Source organism: Rhinolophus sinicus, linkage group LG06, assembly GCF_036562045.2.
Source record: "Rhinolophus sinicus isolate RSC01 linkage group LG06, ASM3656204v1, whole genome shotgun sequence".
NCBI classification, from domain to species: domain Eukaryota; kingdom Metazoa; phylum Chordata; class Mammalia; order Chiroptera; family Rhinolophidae; genus Rhinolophus; species Rhinolophus sinicus.
The window spans coordinates 45,177,387-45,197,387 of record NC_133756.1 but is presented as its reverse complement, the minus strand read 5'-3'; the positions used below and the strand labels follow the sequence as shown (position 1 = coordinate 45,197,387).

The window sequence follows — 20,001 nt, the reverse complement described above, 5'->3', positions numbered from 1 at the left end:
ATTAATAGGGTTTATTTTGGTTGCTTGCATTGAGAGAGAGAGAGAGAGAGAGAGAGAGAGAGAGAGAGAGAGAGAGAGAGAGAGAAAGAGAGAGATAAGCAACTTTTTTCCCCTTCCATATTATCAGGACAAATCTGAAAAACAGGTTTAAAGTTGACTTCAATACAATTTTCTTTCATGAGAACAGTGGTGTTATTTTCATTCTTACTGGTAAAAATAAGGACACTAAGGATACTTTCCCAGAAAGAACTGAAACTGTTTTCACACATATGGGTCTCCTGAAGGAGCCTCAGCAGCACCTCATGGAGTAAATAGTTCAGGCCCGAGGGGGCGGGAATTATTGCATTCCTGGTTCATTTGCTGTCTATATATTTTATTGACTAATTTAGGTAACTGTCTAACAAAAAGATAATCCATAACAAATAAAAATAAGACTCAATTGTGCCCAACACCTTTGTAGTTTAGCGAAATGGGGAAAGAAGCCAGAGGAGAACCTTTCCTCATTTTGAAATCAGACAACAGCTGCAGGTCTGGGTTCCCAGGGCTGTCGTTAGAACAGCTTTACAACAAAAGTTCTCAGTTTGGGGAATCATCATTTAAAACAAACAGTAGAAATATTTTGAAGAAAAACAAAATTTAGTAAGGAGAAATGACATTTAATAAGAGCTGACCGAGTACCCAACGTTTTGTCTATATTCTCCTGCTGAATTTAAACTTCACAAAAATTATTATATCCATTTTACAGAGGAGGAAATTGAACTTCAGAAAGACCAAGAGTGCAGCTAATAAAGGAAGGGGTTAGAATTCAATCCATGTCTGTCTGACACCAACTCTTTCCCTGTTACATACACATTTGAACACAATGATTATTTTTAATTTTTATTCATTCAAAGTTTATACAACTTGTTTTATTTTTCTATGCTAATTTCCTTTCCCCTCCTACTGATAAGTGATTTTCTACAGAATAAACACAATGACCTGTTTTTTTTGTTTTGTTTTGTTTTTTCAGAAAATAGACAGCTTTCTTAGATCTTTGAGTAACCAGAAAGTCATTAAAGTCAAATATTTAAACAGTTAATAATACAGGAGCAAGGTGCTAATATGAATGAGGTCTATTCTAGTAACAGAATAATTGAGGAAGAATTAGACAGACTACGCTACCTGATAACTTTAAGTCAAATCCCATATTTATAGGTTGCATTGGAAAAAAAGTTTAATTATTAGAACCTACCAACTCTCATTACCTTAAGTTTGCTTCTAAGTGGGCATTTTTGTCCATTTACTGTGAAGGGCAATCACGGACTAAAAAAGCTAACTCTTCTTCTTTTCTTCTTTCCTTTCTTTCTCTCTCTTCCTCTCTCTTCTTCCTTTCTTTCTCCCTCCCGGCTTCTTTCCTCCCTCTTTTCTTTTTGTTTTTGTTGGGTTATCAGCTATTTATTTATATGTTGAGGAATTCATGTTTACTGGCTAATTTTAAGTTTCATTTTATTTCTTCATCCCTTCATTCCTGGTCCTTCCCCCAGCCCTGTTTTGGCCTGTTTTATAAAGCTATCTTTATATGGGAGATTTTGAATGATCAATTACTGCTTTAGAGTGACCAGAAGTTCTTAACATACTTACAATGCTTTGTCTTGTATTTCTCTAAAGAAGATAGATAAATAGATAATTAAAACACAAAGAGGTCACATGGCATGCCTAAGGGGGAAAAAGTGTTCTGAAAACATAAAACAAGATCCTTTACTAGTGAGCTACCTCAAACAACACACTTGATTTCTGTGTAATATGCAATAAAAGGGCAGTAACACTATGTAAAAGTCAGAATTGGTGCAGGTGCCTGGGATATTATTGACACTCTGTGACATCTGAGATGGCACTTTCTCAAGAATTGCCTTAGCCAATCTGAAAATTAAGCTATGAAGGACACTGCTCTAAATCTTCGATCAAAGATTACTATAAAAATCTGATGTTTTTGAAAAAGGTAATGAAAACAAAACCTTTTAAAAGACTAAAACGAACTGATTTTTCAAAACAAGCTTTAACCTCTCAAAAGGTGGTGTGCTTGTTCTGCTTTAAACACATATTTAGGTCTATTATCTGGGCTCCTGTACTCCTTTAAAAACCTAGAAATATTGCTAAAGGATGAAGAAAACAATAGAAGTTTGTATGAGAGAGAGGAGGAGGTGGAGGAGACATCTGGATTGTGTTTGATCTGGCAGCTCTCTCCCTGTTCCTGGGCAAGTAGGAGGGGTGCTCCTGTGCTGATATTTGATTTCCAGGTGCAAGTACTCACTCATCTAAATCCTGATGGTATGCTGCCATATATCTGCATAAGTACTGCTGTTCCTTTGACTGGATATCAAACATATACCTGACTGAGGCATGCAAGATAGAAGCTCTGAAGTGGCAAACATTCCAACAGGTTTGCAGGGAAGACTTAGGGTATGGCAATGTTTCTTCTAGCATGTGTGTCCTGATCTGTCTTTGGCCAGGTTCGAAGTGGCATTCAGAGGCAAGTGAGTAGAAGCCAGGAGATAAAAATGTCTAGTCCTCTTTCTGGTCATTGTGTTTATCATTTATAAAGTAAAAGGGGTGACTTTTCAAACCTCTAGAGGCATATCTGATCATGGAGGGAGGCATGTTAAATATACAAATTGTGCTGCCTAAGTTTCAGTTATGCAAGATGAATAAATTCTAGAGATCTGCTGTGCAATATTGTGCCTAGAGTTAACCATACTGCATTGTACACTTAAAAGTTTGTTAAGACGCTAGATCTCATGTTAAATGTTCTCATTGTAATAAATAAAACAAATGAAACAAAAACATTTGCTAACCATTGCACACTACTATTTTGCTGGGCATTGCTATTTGCCAAATAGAACAGAAAGTCTAAGTGGAATAGTTATTGGTTTTGTGCATTTGGGCAACATTGTTTCTTTCTTTCTCTTTTTTTTATCTGATTCTCAGGTTTCCCATCTATAAAATAAAGATGATAATATTTCTCATATCAGGGGTCTTTGTAAGAATTCAAGGTAATACAAATAAAAGCATTCTAGTTGTTTAAAACATGGCAGTTATATCATCTGATTGAAAGTTAGGATGCCAGCTTTGTCCATTGCAAAGTCAATTTACAATTTGAAGTTACATAAATTCCATAAGGCATTTGTGATTTGCTCTCAAGGATAAGATCAATAAAGACTGTGGAAGTGGCACCCTCTGCGGAATGATGTGGGGTCTTCATTTGGAGTGTGTAACAGGTACTGAGCTGTGATCAGAAGGACAAAGCTCTGAAAAGCGAATGCTTTAAAAATGTAAAAAAAGTTTATATTTCATCTCTTGGCCACTTTATATACCATATATATATATATACAATTCACTTGGCTGGAAATCTCTATTAACTCTCACTTTTGTAGTTTTTGTAGTAACTAAAGAGAAATTTAATAAAAAGGAAAAAATAAAAACATATATTTTTGTTAGCGGCATTTTAGTATATTCCACTCCTTTGCTTATTTGTCAATAATCAAATATTATTAATAGTATTATTGTATTAACATGTAAAAACTTAATTCTCTGTCAGTGGTAAAGAGTAGATAATACTATTAAAAGAAGGAAAGACAAATTTTTTGGAAACAATAATCTGGTTAGTATTGACTGCCTAACTGTTTTCCTAGTGTATTAAGAGTAGAGAACTATATTTTCTTTCTGTAGTATTTTGAAGTTTTTAACAATAGAAAATGAAAAATTAATGTTCATGTTCCATATTAACTTACTATTGAGCAAAAGTATCTTTTTCTATATTAGGGACTTTAATAGTTTCTGTTATACTGGAGAATAAAAAGGGCAAAGGTAAAGGAAAAAAAGAAATTTTCTCAGCACTTGGAAAACTATCCTTACTGCATTTGGTAGAATTTTTGTTCCCTTTCATGTCATAATCCTTTCTTGTAACAGATGAAAAATGAATTTAGCACTGGTGGACTCCTTGGATTGTTATTAAAATATCCAAAGGATAAAGAATATTTGAATCAAACTTACAATTCTGTGCATTGGGTTTCAGTTCAGGTAATGACATAGGGGAAAGAGGAAAGCAGAAGGGAAATAGGCAGGTAAATGAAGTGGAGGAAAAGCAGTAGAAACTTAGAAAAAGACCAAAATATAGCAAAGAAGGAAAAGGAAGAAAAAAGCACAGGAGGAAGAAAATAAAAGGCAAAAGGAGGAGGCAGGGAAGTGGAGTGATGAATTCTTTGAGAAACTGTAAAATCAGGAACTATTTTGTGAGATGGCAACTCTAAAGGTAGATACACAATGATGATATAAAAAACATCTATAATAAAATTGCTGGAAAATGTTTTGCTCTCCTAGGTTGAAAGCTCTAGTCTATTTAGGAACAAGGATGCAATAAAAGTATGAATTTAATTTTACTAACAAATGGGTATTTATAGGTTAGATACATGACTAAACTCTGTCCAGCAAATGTCTATGCAACAGGAATAACTACTTCAATAGAAAAATAATTTGTACAAGTGTTTGCCATTCCTTTAAATATCATATTCTAAGTAAATTATTTGAAATCCACACTTATATTTTAAGTGTAATACTTTGAAGATAATCTTAGCAATAAATTCTAACAGTGGATTGATACTTTAATTACATAGACCCTTATATATTTATTATCTTGTTGTTATGAGGTTATTATATTTCATTTTTAACTGAGAAACTTTGAAATTTGTGACTATAATTTCTAGTGACTTAAAAATTATTTGAATCCCAATATTCAAGTACTTAAATGCTAAACATCAAGAACTTACCATGACCTTTATAATATCTTACTATGGCCTCCATCCTTGATTTCTCCCTTCATCTTTAATCTTTCTAAATTTTTCACTTTAATTACAAATGTCTTAAAAATTCCAAGTTTATTTTAGTGTTTCATGCTACATTGAAAATGCTGAACTGAAATATATGGTTAGCTCTTTGTTCTAAACCGTCAAAAAAAAAAATCATAATATATCCTTTTTTTTTTTTTATTGCTTCTTTTCCACCTTCCCTTAAAAGACTTCTTCAACTTCTACAGGGAGGAAAAACACATACACACAGTTTCCTCCTTTATTGTCTTCTAATAGGTAACATGCCTTTGGGGTGCACGGATAACATGCCCAGTAATCAGTGCTGCACGCACTGCAACATTTTATCATGAGGAGGAAATTTTTAAATGTCATCGTTTTTCAGCAAGGCGGCAATCTACCAAGTGCCACACAGCACAATGTTGCAGGTGGAATAGAATTCAGGTTTGGCCGGTTAACTTAAAAGTAAAAAGGCATTTCAAAGTGAGAGGCAAGAAAGTGTTTACTTGAGATCAATGAGCACAGCTATTTGGGAATCATTAATTCAGGCAGAAGCCCAAATAATGTTCCAATTAGGAGACAAAGGCAACAGGTATGTATGAAAAGGGGGAGGGGAAGGGAAATAATTATATCCATAGAAGAGAGGCATTTTACTGGTGCAGAAACCATAACATAGTGATACTGGTTTGAAACAGTGGTTTTAGCTTTCAGTCCGGTAGTCATCAGTCAAGTAGTCATAATATCTGCTTTCTTGTTATCTTTGCAAACAGTTCTGGGATACAAGGTTGCTTTAGTCCCAATCCAAAGGCTATTTTGCCCTGTTTTAACATTCCAAAGTTTGGAGGTAGAAGACGTGCAAGGCAGTTCTGGCATGGCAGTTCTGGCTCTGTTAATAATGTTTACAGGTCAATTCCAAAGTCAACATCCTTGTACGTCCTGCCTTCTAGTTAGTTCTCAAATATGTCCCCGTCTCCTTTCCAACTTCCACCCATAGGCTTCTGAAAGTAAGGGTTTCTAGGGCAGGAATCGGACTATATTCATGTGTGTTTTCATGGAGTAACTGGCAGAGTAGGTTCACAAAAAAATTTTTGGAAGAATACAGTAAGTCCAAGTTCCAACTTTATAATCAAGTTACTCTGAAGCTTTGCAGGAAGTATTGGCTTCTTCCTTTTGCTTAGGTTTCTGTTGACCTAAAGCAGACCTGGATATACTACAAATGGCGTGCCAGAAGGAAGTTAGAGTGTGATATACCTGGTCATATGCTGGGTCTCCAGACTTGCTGGCCCTATGCCAACAGTCCTGAACTTGTTGCTTAAAGTCATTTACACAAACAGAATGCTCACTCTTAGTTTCTGCAGATGAATCCCTTTTATTGTTTATTTTATTGTTAGACTGGGAAATTACTGAATCCTAGGGTGGCACATAGTTCAGAAATATGGGTATTTTTCTCTCACAGTTTTGGTTCTAAAACATATAAGTACGCCTGGCTTGGTAGAGCTCGAGTTGGAGAATTCCAGGGATGAAGGAATGAATTCCGGTGAAAGGACTGCTCTTAATTTTTGAATGTTTATTAAGTGACATTTTCAAGTTGGTCATCTCCATATATTGCAGTATTCTTGCATGCTCTCCCCAGGTGTCTTTCAATGAAGCACTAAATTTCCCTTGGACTACTCCAAGAGGAAACCTTCAGCTAGGTTTAATGCAGAAGATTAAGACTGCATTAAGATTAAGTCTGAAATGTTCTGCTACCAATTAGCCCTCTAGTATTTCTGTAAGCCTTGAATTTTTGATGCGATCAATGACACCAGTGGAGCCATCTTCTGTGGAGTGGTTATTAAAGATATAAAAATCAATACAAAGATGATACTTGGAAATCTATATCACGAGATAATGAATCACCATGAGAGCAGACTAAGAAGAATGTCAGCAAACCAAACAGAAGGTTTGTGCATAACAAAGTATTTCATGCCAGTAGAATTTAAGCTAAATTTTGCATGAGACAGAAGTCTTCAGGCTACACTTATGATACATTTACATGACAGGGTTTTAATAAGATGAAGACACAAGGCCAACCAGGCAAAGGGCTCTTAGTGCATGTGAAAAAAAGGGAAAAAAAAAGGGGTGAGTGAGGATTGAGATGTTCATGACTGAGCCAATAATGGCATGATTTAACTTTAATGACAAAATAGCATCAAAACTTTCTCTGTCAGTGTTCCTTATTCAATTTATTTTAAATGAAACATTATTTGCCTGCATGTTAAGTCTATAAGTACTGATTGTTATTGGAACTGTGTAGTGAAGCTTCACAGAGTAGTCAAAATTTAATTTGAACTGGGGATTGATTTCGTTTCCTTCAAAGGAAGATTTTTTTTTTCCTTCCAAAATTGAGTTGGTGCATGACTTTGCAAGTTCATTTTGGTTTTCTCCTTGACACAATCGTAAGTGACAAGAGAACATTTAAGTGTTTTGTCCTTAAGGGACATCACAACATTGCTAATGTTGCCACAAATGACTGGGAAACCATTCTTTGGTTTTAGAGATATGGATTCCCTATCATTTCGTATCTTTCACTGCCAGAAAAAGCAAACATAGGCAAGACTGCCACAGTCAGTCACCAGTCCACTAAACCATTGTATATTTAATAGATATAGAGTTTTATGCCTGAGATTTCCCAATTTACAACTACATAAAGTTTTATAGACAGGGATTAGGTGAGGGTGTGTTTCTGTGTGTGTTGGGTGGTGCAAAAGTCATAAATGTTTCTATTTCCTTCTATTTCTAGGCATATATATGAGTCCCTCCTTGGGACTCTTTTTAAGTGGCAGGCTTTATGGAGGGACATGCTCATAATCACTGCACATCAAGTTCTTAACTTCAAAGTCTGGCTCTTCAATTAATCAGTAAACTCACAGATTTACAGAGAAATGTCTTTGTTGTTTTTGGAGTTTTTTCATCTACTTCTCATCCTGGTGTAAACACAATTTCCAGAAAATGAAACAATGACTAGTTTTTGCTATTGCATAGTAAGTTGGGTTTTCTCTGTTTTCATTGCACGTTTCAAAGGTTAACTTAATCAGCTGTGAGTTGTTATGGAGTCAGTCAGGGTGGAATTCCCACCGATTTTTTTTTTCCTCCCAAGGTATCATATAACAATAAGAGAACTAGACATACCTTGTGTAGTTTTAACAAGTTTTACAGTTTTGACTTAATTTGCCCCCCCCACCCTCTTTACCCCCTGAGACTCCCAAAGCAAATGAACCATTCAGTAGCATAAAACAAGGAGAATTAGTTTAGACTTCAATAAAACAGACTTCTTGCTGGCAGTATCTGCCCTGATGCAGAATGACTGCAGTTTGAAATATTGCAGTGTCTTGATTACTCTGAACCCTCGTGATTGTCCTCTTGAACCCCCATTGCCTGAGAAACCCCAACACTCACAGCTGTTCTGCTCTTAGGCTCATCCTCAATGGCACTGGTCCTTCAGCTCCTTTGTCTTTGTAAAATCTACACTACAGATACATGAACATACTTAAGTTTTTCAATAGTTCTAGACTCAGGGTTTAACTTGGATAATGTCTGATAGCTCTTTTAGGTAGTGTTTGAGGGGGAAAAAGAAGGTGTGAGAAATGCTAGGCCAGCATTTCAAAGGTAGCATTTAAAGAAATATAATTCTGTGGAAGGAAAGGTTTTCGCATCTCTTCCAAGCTCTGCAAATCTTTAGCCCTCTTAAGTCAGTCGTCCTGTTTACTTGGGGATGGGTTTTGATGCCTTGACAAATATTATTTATTCATTTACAAACAGCTAACGATGACATGCTTTGTTCTGGGTGCTGAGGATACACTTTGTATCAGGGGAATTGTGAGAAAGGTGTTCAGTAAGACTATAAAGCTCTTTCTCCTATGAGGTTACATTTTAATGCTTTCTTTGTGAAAAGTTGGTTAGCATCTTTAAACATGTGTGAGTAAACATAACTGAAAAAGGATGTATGTCTCAACCTGGGTGGAATAATTACACATTTTTAATAGGTGGAAGAAATGAGCATTTATCTAAGAGTAAAGTCCTTCCTAATAGGCAAAATGATAAAAACTTGAACCCCAAAATTGGTCAAGTAAGTCATATGGAGAAAGTTAAGTTTTCAGACTACATATGTTCACCAGAAAAAGACAGATGAGTTCTTGATGAAATGAGCTGGGGGGATAAAAAGACTAGATATCTGAAAGATGTAAGCTGAACAAGAAAATTTCATCTTTCAAACAGTTACGATGGGCCCACGAACAGGGACGAAAGCCTGCAGAGGGCATTTACAACATTGCATTAACATCAAATGTATATATTTTTATCTATAGTTTAATTTAGAAATCAAGAAAAGAGATGTATTATTGTATAATGCCATGTCTTATATTAATATAATCTAATATTAATATATTTTTTCTAGCTTCTATAAAATAAAACAGAGTGGTTTTAATTTACAAGAAATGAGCAAATGATGGAAGCAGAGAGAAGAATTACCCAGGAGTTGCACACAGGCCATTTAGAAGATAAACCTTTGTAAACAAGCCCAGAAATGGGAATACTTCTATGAGTCAATGCTTCACCAGGTCTATTAATGATCAACTCTCCTAATGGCTTCTTGGTTCTTAAAAATCCAGAAAACTGGGTGAATATAAACCTTAGAGGGTTTCATTTCAGGAAAGACAAAGCAAAATAAAAATATATTAAGGCAGGGAGAGTTTAAGTTAAAACACAACCATGCGTGCTTAAAAAAAAAAGAAAGCCTAGAAAGAAACATAAAAAAAGTTAACACTTTTTTTAAGCTGTTAGTGTAAACAATGGCTTTTATTTTCTTTCTTGTTAGTTTTGATATTTATAAACTTTCTACAATAGCATTTCTATTCTAACCAGGAAAAAAAATCAATAAAAGTACAATCTAATCGTTGAAATTACTGCTATATACAAAAAGAATACATTTCACAACTGGTAGTGCCTTTGGCTAGAGAGAAAGATGATTTCCGTAGAAGGATTACAATGTTTTATATTTAATTAATCGGGAAAGCTTTGGGCAAAATCAGAACTACAGATTCTGGAAGCTGAATACAGTGAAGATTTGATAGATACAAAGAAGAAAAGGTAAGATCAATGGAACATCTTTCAGACAGTGAGAACAGTCTATCGGAAGTCTGTAAGAACATAAAGAATGTGAAAACAAGGTAAAGTGAACCTTATATGAAAGTGAATAATAAATGAGAAGAGATTAGGAAGTACACTGGCCTTGAATCTAAAAGTAAAGAGCCATGACAAGATTCTATACTTTGAATGTCAAAATTAAGAAAGTCCATTGGGAAGTAAGTTTATGGAATGAGCAAAATCAACCTTAGAATCAGATTGATTTCTACTTTGGGTGGGCTCTAAGTCATTAGCATTGGGTTTGTTTTATTGACACTATAGTGTTCCATTTACTTCCAAGAAAAAGCACATATATTGCTTTCACTTTTCATAATTCACTTGCTTAGTCAAATATCCATTGATTTTTCTGAATCTGTAGCCCATCAGCTTGCAAAACATTCATTGACTTCACAGGACTAAATAATAAGTATTGGTTGATGTTAATGTACATACATGCAATAAAACTGCCAACTCAGTCATCTTTCTGGTATACCTGACTGTATAAGAAAAGCATCATTAGACAGTGAGGCAGCACTGTCTGAAAGGTAGTGCACATAATAGAAAGAACATAGCCTTTGACCTCAGAAAAACATGGGTTCAAATCCTGGCTCTGTCACTTGCTTCTTGTTAAATTTGATCAAATTAAATATTTCAGCTTCATTTATTTATCTTTAAACTGAGACAAAACCTTCTTCCTAATGTAAATTTTGTGAAGATTAAATGAGATATACATAAGTTAAAGCATATAACAAAATACCAAGCATACAATAAACTCTCAATAAATGGTAGCTATTGTTATTATTGCCATCAGCATACTCACAGTTTACTTTCACAACAACAATGCAACTTAGAGTTTCAAGAACAATATCTAATTTTGGTTTTCTTTGAGTGAATCAAATGTTAGATTATTAATATGGGAATTTTTTCCTCATAAAGTGACAAATGGTTAATTCATAGAACTAAGTATGAAATGGACTCATCTACATTCTCAAATCCTTCTCTGTCAAGGTCAGTGGTAACACCAGCTTTCTCTTTCACAAGGGGTTCAATTTGGGGCTGGTCAGAAACGCAAAGAAAGCAGCTGATGGACCAGCCGGGAGAGCTAAGTACACTGAGTCCTCAGAGAGAGAATGCTTATGCTTGATGAGCCTCTGAGACTTTGGGTTTCTATTTTAGATACATGGGGGTTACTCAGTGAGCTTTATTCCTAAGCCCAACCTTTGGGTCTTAACTACAGTCACCGTAGTTCTCTCTGAGGGGAATGTGTTCTTTCCACCAATCCTGGAATCTTCACTGTTGCAATCTGAGGAAACAGCCTCATACTTCAGTTGAGTTTGGGATTTTGGTGGGATGTCTATTAGCACTTTCATAGGGCATGGAAGAGTGCAAGACTTGTTTGCTGGAATTTACCTAGCTTTCATGGTGAAATAACAACCCCCTTCAACTATTCCTTTGTTTTGTTTTTACTGGTCAAACAGCTCATTACTGGTTATTAAGCCTAGAGAATATCCAAGCTCTGTTCATTATTAAGTCATATCTTAAATCCCACCTCTTGCATCAGAACTCCTACAGAATTCATAATTTATAATACTGAGATGAACAAATACACATTTTTTTAATGTTAATATTTATTTTCTACATGTTGATTTTTACCTCTATAAACTGCAGAAAGCAGGAGCATACTTTACATTCTTTCTACACTGCTTTGTTGTGGCAGAATTTGGGACACATTATAGACCCCCAAGAAAATTACTAAAATGAATAAAAAAAAAAAAAAAAGTTCTCACGTCTCCAAATATCTAGTTGGTGAGACTAAAACCTAAATTTAGCTGTTTTTTGTTTGTTTGTTTGTTTGTTTGTTTGTTTTATAATTTTAAAGTTTCCAGTGACTACGAAGAGGATCCATTTTAAACTAACCCTTTTATTCTTGAAATGATGGGCTCAATAGGGCAAGAGGAATGGGCAGATAGATGTCAGGAAAGATTGACAGCAGATGTAGATTTAGTGCATGCTAGAATCTGCTAGACATTTTTGTTGCTTAAAAGTTTTTTCTAAAAATCAGCCTTTATTTTTGAGGCTCCTTTATTTCTTCAGGTGAATGCTAACTGCTCAAGATCACTCAGAAAGTTCAGATGCAGGTTTGGAACCAGAACCCCAAAACGCTATCCCAGTCATGTATTGTTAACAATGACATCCCGGAATGCTTACAGGGAATAGACATTATCCATTCATGTTTCTTACATTACCACAGCAATCAAAGTTTATTTATAGCATAAAGACCCCAGAAAAATTATGCTGAAATGTTTTAACATAAAACAATTTACAATTTCTGCAGTATTATACTAAAATATTGTCTTAATAGCTAACATTATTCCTTCTACCATAGCTATCACTTGCCTTGCTTTCAATATTATAGTAGTGCAATAGTCAAGATTATATTAAGACAATAATATCGGTGTGATTATCATTAAATATTAATTATGACCTACTGGATTATATTTTGAAAATAAAAAAATGAAAGAATATTCACTCTGAAATTTGAGTAAGAATCATGATAGGAAATAATGTCTCTTATTTTTATTAAAATTTTCTCTTCTAATAAATAACCTATTATTAACACCTATTGTTTAGAAGACATCATTGTTTCTACTTTGCCCAGTTTTGTCTCTTCAAGTGTTTTTAACACTAAGTATCACTGTTGACTAAATATTATAATAGCATGATTAATTAAAAAATATTCTAATTTCAGGCTAGGTTTTCTTGCTCGAATTAGTAATCTTTAAATGGCTCAGTTGATAACTTGTTTAAACTTTATAATCCCATTTTCTGCATTTGGGTTATTAAAATTAAAATATAGCCATAATCAATTATAGCATTTGCAACAGATATCTAAATCAAGTAAAATAAGCCATATTCCTACATGTGTTAAAAGATCAATTTCACATATTTTTATTTTTAAATTTATCTTTGGAAATAGGATAATGACAAATTACATTTTGGAGATGAGAAAACTAGGTCAGAGAGCAGTGACCACTTTTGCATTGAACCCAGGTGTTCGAGGGTTCTATAAACCCTATACTAGTGTTATTTTCTTTCCTTTGTTCTGTTACCCTTCAGTCCTGAAAGGAAACAGGGGGATGGTAGATTTGAGAAGTATGATTTGCTAATGGAAGAAGGGGAAATCCAATGACTTGTTGTGACCAACTAGCACCATGGTTATGTTTCTGAGAAGAGAGGATAGATTCCAGTGGAAACATGGACTATTGGCAAATCTTTTGGAGAGAAGTCATTAGCCATCTATATAGGCTGTTAAGTTTTTATGGTGATCGTAATTATCCATTTGTGATTTGGAAGCAGGGTGCCTCCATTCCCTTGAAAGGCTTTTTGTTTTGTAGGTTCCTTTTTATTCTGCTTCCTGAAACTCAATGCCAATTGATATTTGCATGTTTCTGAAATGGCAACAAGCCTTCTAATTCCTTCGCCCACTATACTGTGGTTCGAGATGGAAGGCGCCTCACTCTCAGGTTACTTTACATATCACACCACCTAGGGCTAGCCAAGGGCCCATTCAAAGGGCAATGGAATGCCAATTATTTTCCTTCCTGGCATTTACATGAAAGGTATAATATATCTCCTTCAGGAGGGAGGCTGCTAAAAGGGAATTGGGAGTTTGGTTCCCTTAGTAATTCCCACAACCACAGTTTCCGGACTAAAGAGGAATTGAAAAACTGAAATAATAAAGTGAGGAGGTAGAATAGAAATACTTTAGTTAGTACATTTAGTGTTTACTAGGTGCCAGGCAGTATTTTAAGTGCTTTACACCTACTCATTTGTTTCTACTATTGGAACAGCTGTTGGAAACAGGCACTGTTATTTCTCCTACTTACAGATGAGAAAATTGAAGTCCACCCTGTCACAGCTAGTAAATGACAGAACCACAATTAGAATTTAGGTTGGCTCTGAACCTAATTTAGTAATCATTTTGTTATTGGTGATATGAAAGATCCTGGACCAGTCCACCTTAATATAGAATCAGTAGCTTCTAGGAATATACAATTAGTTAGCAAGCAGAAAAGCAAATGATGACCACGATTCAAAGAAATAGAAATCTGAGGCCATTCTCTATAAATCCTTTTATCCCAGACTTCCTCATTTGAAAGCACCTCTGGTAAAAGTAGCCTCCATGGCATGTACCTCTTCCTGCTTCTACAAAGAAATACATCCTAATCATTTTGGGTTTCATTTATAAAAATGACAGATATAATCACTCTCGACTATGCGATTCGTGCTATCCTGGCACACTTCGGGGCAGGAGAGCACAAAAATACTGTTGTAAGGAATCTAGGCAGGTAGTCAGCCTTAAGGAATATACAACCCGATTCTGAAGAAAGAGAACCCACAGACGTAATTTGTTCTTCTCTCAGCACTTTTCAGGGTCATGAGTCTACCCTCTACTAAAAGATTATCCAATATCATAATTGAGAAAATCTCCAATAGATAAAGGACAACACATTTACACCATGCTGGAATTTATTCTATAACTGGATCCATTATGCCTTATTTTGAAATTATTCACTTACCTTAGAATCTATGTAGGCTCCATATTCCTCAGAACTAGTTGTGATGTTTAGAGTATGTGGTCTGCAACCTAGAAGAAAGACAGACAAACCCACAGTTTAAATTCAGCATGAAAAGAAAATCAATAGAATTGAAGATACATTCACATATGTGTTACTGTTTTGAGTCAGATTCAAATGATAAAGACAGTTACCAGTTCAGAGGTTTGGAGAGGAGAATATAGATGAACAAGGTATCAGTGTTTGTGTCTCTGTGCTTTAACTATCAGCTCTGACAAAAAAGTGAAAGGGTCTAAAATAATTCCTGGAACTGAACAATGTAACTGAACCCAGGAGGGAGGAGCAGGCTGCCACCCACCTGGGGAAACAGGTTAATAAAAAGATCAATTGCGCTCTTATCTTGTTAGTCAGTTGACAGCCCATTGATGCCACCTGCTTACTTTAAATGTAAAAGTACAGGCCAGCCATTGGAAAGCTGCCACCATCGCTTCGGAACCCCCTTTTTTTCTGCTCTAGTGATAGGAGGGAAAAGGCCAGACTCTGACCCCTAGAAGCTGAGCATCTGTTCCTCTAGTAAATGCAGATGTGAGGGCAAATCAGAAAGCAAGTCTTTACCCCCAGGGGAAGGGAGCGTGCACGGTTTCCTCTTCCATGAATGCACCAGAATATGATGCGTATATAAAGTTAATATTAATGTGAACTCCAGAAATATTTTAAATGTAAAAAATAAAACAGCTCCGAGGATTTTATTTCTTCTTAATCACCTTCCTCATATCTGAAGTGGCTGTATATTAGATATACACAGATTATTACAAACATTTTGTTTGCATTAATGATCTTTGAGAATCACTCTTTTTCAGTTGTCAATTATTCTTTCCCAAAAGCATTAAGAAAAGATTTACTTGCTTTAGTTTAGTATCAGTTGCCAATGATTATGAAAGCTTCAAAAGAAACATTATAGCTTTTCTAAAGGAAAGCGAGGGCCTGCTCCCCACTGGTAGACAGGAAGGAACTTTATTTTTTTATATTGATAATAGGATCTTTTTCCTCAGCTGCTATTATCTACTTCTCAGCTTCTGCAACTACAGTTATAATGGGCCTCCCAAGTTTTTTCTCAGCCCCTCACACTACACTTAGCCAGGCATCAGATGTGTGGTGGGAAGGCTCCAGACCACCCCACCTTTGTAGCAAATAAGTATTCATTTCTCTTTTAATAAAATGAGTGTATTTAATTTACCTTGTTTATGTTGATGGTATGATTTATTATTTACTATTCACGCAGTTAATATTTATTTGACTATCAAGAAATAACTTTCTGTGTTGCTTTTCCTATTCCAGTCAAAAACATTTCGCAAGCAATAAAATGCTAATTTAGGAAAGGAATAGTGAGATGTAGCAGATAGTTAAAATTTCTCAAAGCAGTGAGACCATGAAGCTACATAACTAACTTGAGGCTTGTTAACTAATTACTGTTCTGTCTTCTGCTCATTTTAGTCTCTAAAAGTCAAAGAATTGTATGTAAGCTCTGAATACTTAAAAGGCATTCCTAATTAAGCAGTATGTAGATCAGACAGATTTTCCATCAAGTGAGTCTTATACCTGTGAGGGAAAATCAAGCCCTATCTCTAGTCTAAAAGGGACATGAAGTTCAAGAGAGAGCTGACCTAAAAACATGACTGCTATTCAAAAAGTATTATTTAGTTAATTTTTAAACAATCAATTTAACATGACAATTCTGGAACATTTATATATTTTGGAGGCTTAGATTAGTTACTGTGTGTTGAATTTGAAGGGGCTTATAAATATTGCTTCAATATCCTTGACTGACGTATGTTACGAAGAATGCCGCAATCCTACGCCTTTACGTGTGCAAATTACTAGTGAGAGAGCAAGAGACTAAGTTTTTGGAGACCAGTAATTTTCAGTTTTTCAACATACTATAAGTTTGACATGAACTGGAGGATAGTAAAAAAGTACTTCATGAATACAAAGGCTATAATCAGATTGCTGAGTGAGGCTCCAAACCTTTACCTCTGTCACCATACAAAATTATTACTGTACTAGTGACTATTTTCTTTATGCTTTTTATTACATCCCTGTGACTTATTTATACCTGGAAGTTTGTAGCCCTAATATTCCTCACCTAGTTCACTTATCCCCTGACTTCCCGTCCCTCTGGCAAACACCAGTTTGTTCTCTATGATTCTGCTTGTTATTTTTTGTTTGTTTTGTTTTTTTTAGATCCCACACATAAATGAAATCATATGGTATTTGTCTTTCTCTGTCTGACTTATTTCACTTAGCATAATTCTCTCTTGGTCAATCCATGTTGTCACAAATGGCAAAATTTTATTCTTTTTTAATGAATGAGTAATATTCCATAAAATGGAATATTACTCAGTCATAAAAAATAAAATCTTGCCACTTTATATATTTTATCCATATATATATATATATATATATATATATATATATATATATATATAATCCATTCATCTATCAAGGGCATGTAGGTTGCTTCCATATCTTGGTTATGGTAAATAATACTGCAATGAACATAGGGGTACTTATGTCTTTTTAAATCAATGTTTTCATTTTCTTCAGGTAAATACCCAATAGTGGAGTTGCTGGGTCATATAGTAGCTCTATTTTTAATATTTTGAGGAACGTCTATAGTGATTTCCATAGTGGCTGTATTGGTTTATATTTCCACTGAGAGTGTACAAGATTCCTTTTTCTCCACATTCTTGCCAACACCTGCTGATTTTTTGTTGTTGTTGCTGTTGTTTTGTCTTTTTGCCATTCTGACAGGTGTTAAGTAATATTTCATTATGGTTTTGATTTATATTTTCCTGATAATTAGTGATGTTGAGCATCTTTTCATGTGCCTGTTCGATAAAGACTATTCTTTAAGCTATAATTCAGGGGGAAATCTATGATGTTCAAGAAAAAATAAGTTGCAAGCAATGTGAAAGCAATATTTTAATCATTGAGATGCAAAAGAAGTATAACAATAATGAGTATATACTGAGGAAAGAGAACCTAATTCAATATAAAAAGAAAAACTCAGAATAAAAAGAAGCCAGTGTAGAGAAAAAGTATATCCAGTGACATCTCATTTAGAGAAAAGATAAAGTGAAATGAATTTAAGTGAAATAGAGGAACATTCCAGTATCATCTTATATTATCTTCCAGATCTAAAAGAGAAAAATTTATCTTGATGAGTTTTGAGAAAACTTCACAGCCTTAATATTTTTGTTATTTAAATATGCATGTCTCTTTTCCTTGATTAATATCCTTATGCTTGGACTACAATGGTTAACTAACTAACTGTGTCTTGTGTTTTAGGAGCTTGTGTAATTGATAAGGAAGGATTAGCTCTTTTGCTTTCCTGCGGGATATAGCCTGAGGAAGCTTTTGAAATCACAACTAATATTGTCACTTCCCCAATTAAAACAACAGCTCTGAGTATTCTGAGTGGAATGGAGCTTTCACAGAGGTTAAGTCTGCCCTCTTAACTGAAGCCTGCTATTCCAGAAGGGAAACTTAGAGAGTAGACCATCAATTGGGAAGGGTTGAAGATGTTTGAGCAGGGGACTGAATTAATCAGAAATCCAATTTAAGTAGACAAAGTTTGTACTTTAAAGTACTATAGATCAGAACAAGGACAGAAAACGGATGTGTTCAATAATTGACCCAACAAACAATTTTAACAATATTTAAAGTTTAATAGCCCTATTTTAAATAACATACTATGTTAGTATACTTATACTATAATATTTAAAATAATAGCACTAAATGTAATAATAAGTAGTCTTTTTTAGTGCGATTAGGTACTGAGGATACAGAAGTGAACTAGTTGGTCCGGACCTCCGCTTTCACAGAAAGAAAGCAGACATAAAACATCATAAAATGAATAGAAAGAGAGAGAGAAGGAGGGAGAGAAACGTGTTATGAGGGTATCTAATTCTGGAAGAATGCTCCTTGTTATGTTAAGCTGAGTCTAAAGCTATGAAGATTGGATAGTAGGCTATTTTTACAGTCGAGACAAGAAAGAGATTAATGCGAACCTAGCCCAGGTGGGAGTAGTGGGAATTAAAAGGAAGAAATAGATACAAGAAGTATTTCAGAGACAATCGATAGAAATTGGCAACTGCTGAGATATGCAGGAAAGGAGAGGGAAGAGACATAGATAGATTAGACATGTGGAGCCTCATTGAAGAAACTGGGATGCTATTAACAGAAATACTGATGTCAAAAAATGAACTCGTTTGATGGGGTAATGATGAATTCCGGTGTGGTACTTTGTGCTTGATGTATGAAAAAGTCTCATGGAGATGACAGTAAGTAGCTGGAACTGTAGATTATAAGTTAGGGGAGAAACTAGAGTTTCAAGTATCCTTCTGATGGACAAGATAGGTAAAGCTGTGAGATTGTCTATAATCATTAAAGGTAAGGGAGAAAGAGACTCTCCATAGACATGGATGTTCTGGGAAATGACAATAAGTAGGGAAAAGCACAACTACCATCAGGGCAAGTAGGAATAATAGCAAATAATTAAATACTGATTCCTACATGGTCAATACTTCTCTAAGGACTTTACAGGGGTTAACTTACTTCATTTTGCAACCCTACTTTATAAATTAAGAAATGGAAACACAGAGATATTGCTATGGCCAAATGACTCATAAGCAGTAGAGTTAAGATTCAAACTTAGAGAGCTTATTCTCAGAGCCTCTGTCCTTCACCACCTCTTAGACAGAATAAGTGATTCTGAAAAAAGGGATGTTCTTATTAAAACAGAAAGCCTACAGATTAAATGTAAGTGGATAGGTTAGCAAAGTGGACATCTGAAGGCATAGGGCCAAACTTGAGAATGATAACAACATGCATGAGAAGCACAGGTGAAAGAGGGGATTTTGACATTAAGCAAATGGCCATTGTTTAATATGTACAAACTCGTGAAATCATTTTGTTATACTTTTGACAAGTGTTACAAACAAAATTTCAGGATTCAATGGGAGTCTGTATTAAGGAGTCCTAACAATAATATAGGCGGTAGTATAGAGGGTTGCACTCAGGGAAGTCTACCTTGAGAAAGTAACATTTCAATGGAGTCCTAAGTCATGAGTAGGAGGTGGCAGGGCAAAGGGTGAAAAGAAAGGAACTCTGGATTTAAGGGCCCTTAGGCAGCAGGAATTTGCAAGTTTCAAGGATTAAAAAAATCTGGGACCAAGATAAGCCCTAAGGATTTTGGATTTTATCCTAAGAGTAATGGGAAGATATTGAAGGGATTAAGCAGGAGAGTGACAAGTTAAGGCACAGAGTGTTTAAGTAAACTGACCAGGATCACACAGCTACTAACACACTGAGCCAAAGGAAACCCATGTCATCCCAGCTCAAAGGTCTTTTCTCTCACAAAA

The 20,001-nt window shown here is 35.1% G+C and overlaps 1 protein-coding gene across 31 annotated transcripts in view; it reads right to left on the bottom strand.

The window, feature by feature from the left end:
• Nucleotides 1–20,001, bottom strand: part of ADGRL2 (adhesion G protein-coupled receptor L2) — a 597,884-nt gene that overhangs the window by 457,149 nt on the left and 120,734 nt on the right. For all 31 annotated transcript variants that reach the window (XM_074335025.1, XM_074335028.1, XM_074335029.1 and 28 more), the window contains exon 3: nucleotides 14,582–14,649. The gene's annotated coding sequence lies outside the window, so the exon portion shown is untranslated. The remainder of the gene's footprint in view (nucleotides 1–14,581; nucleotides 14,650–20,001) is intronic.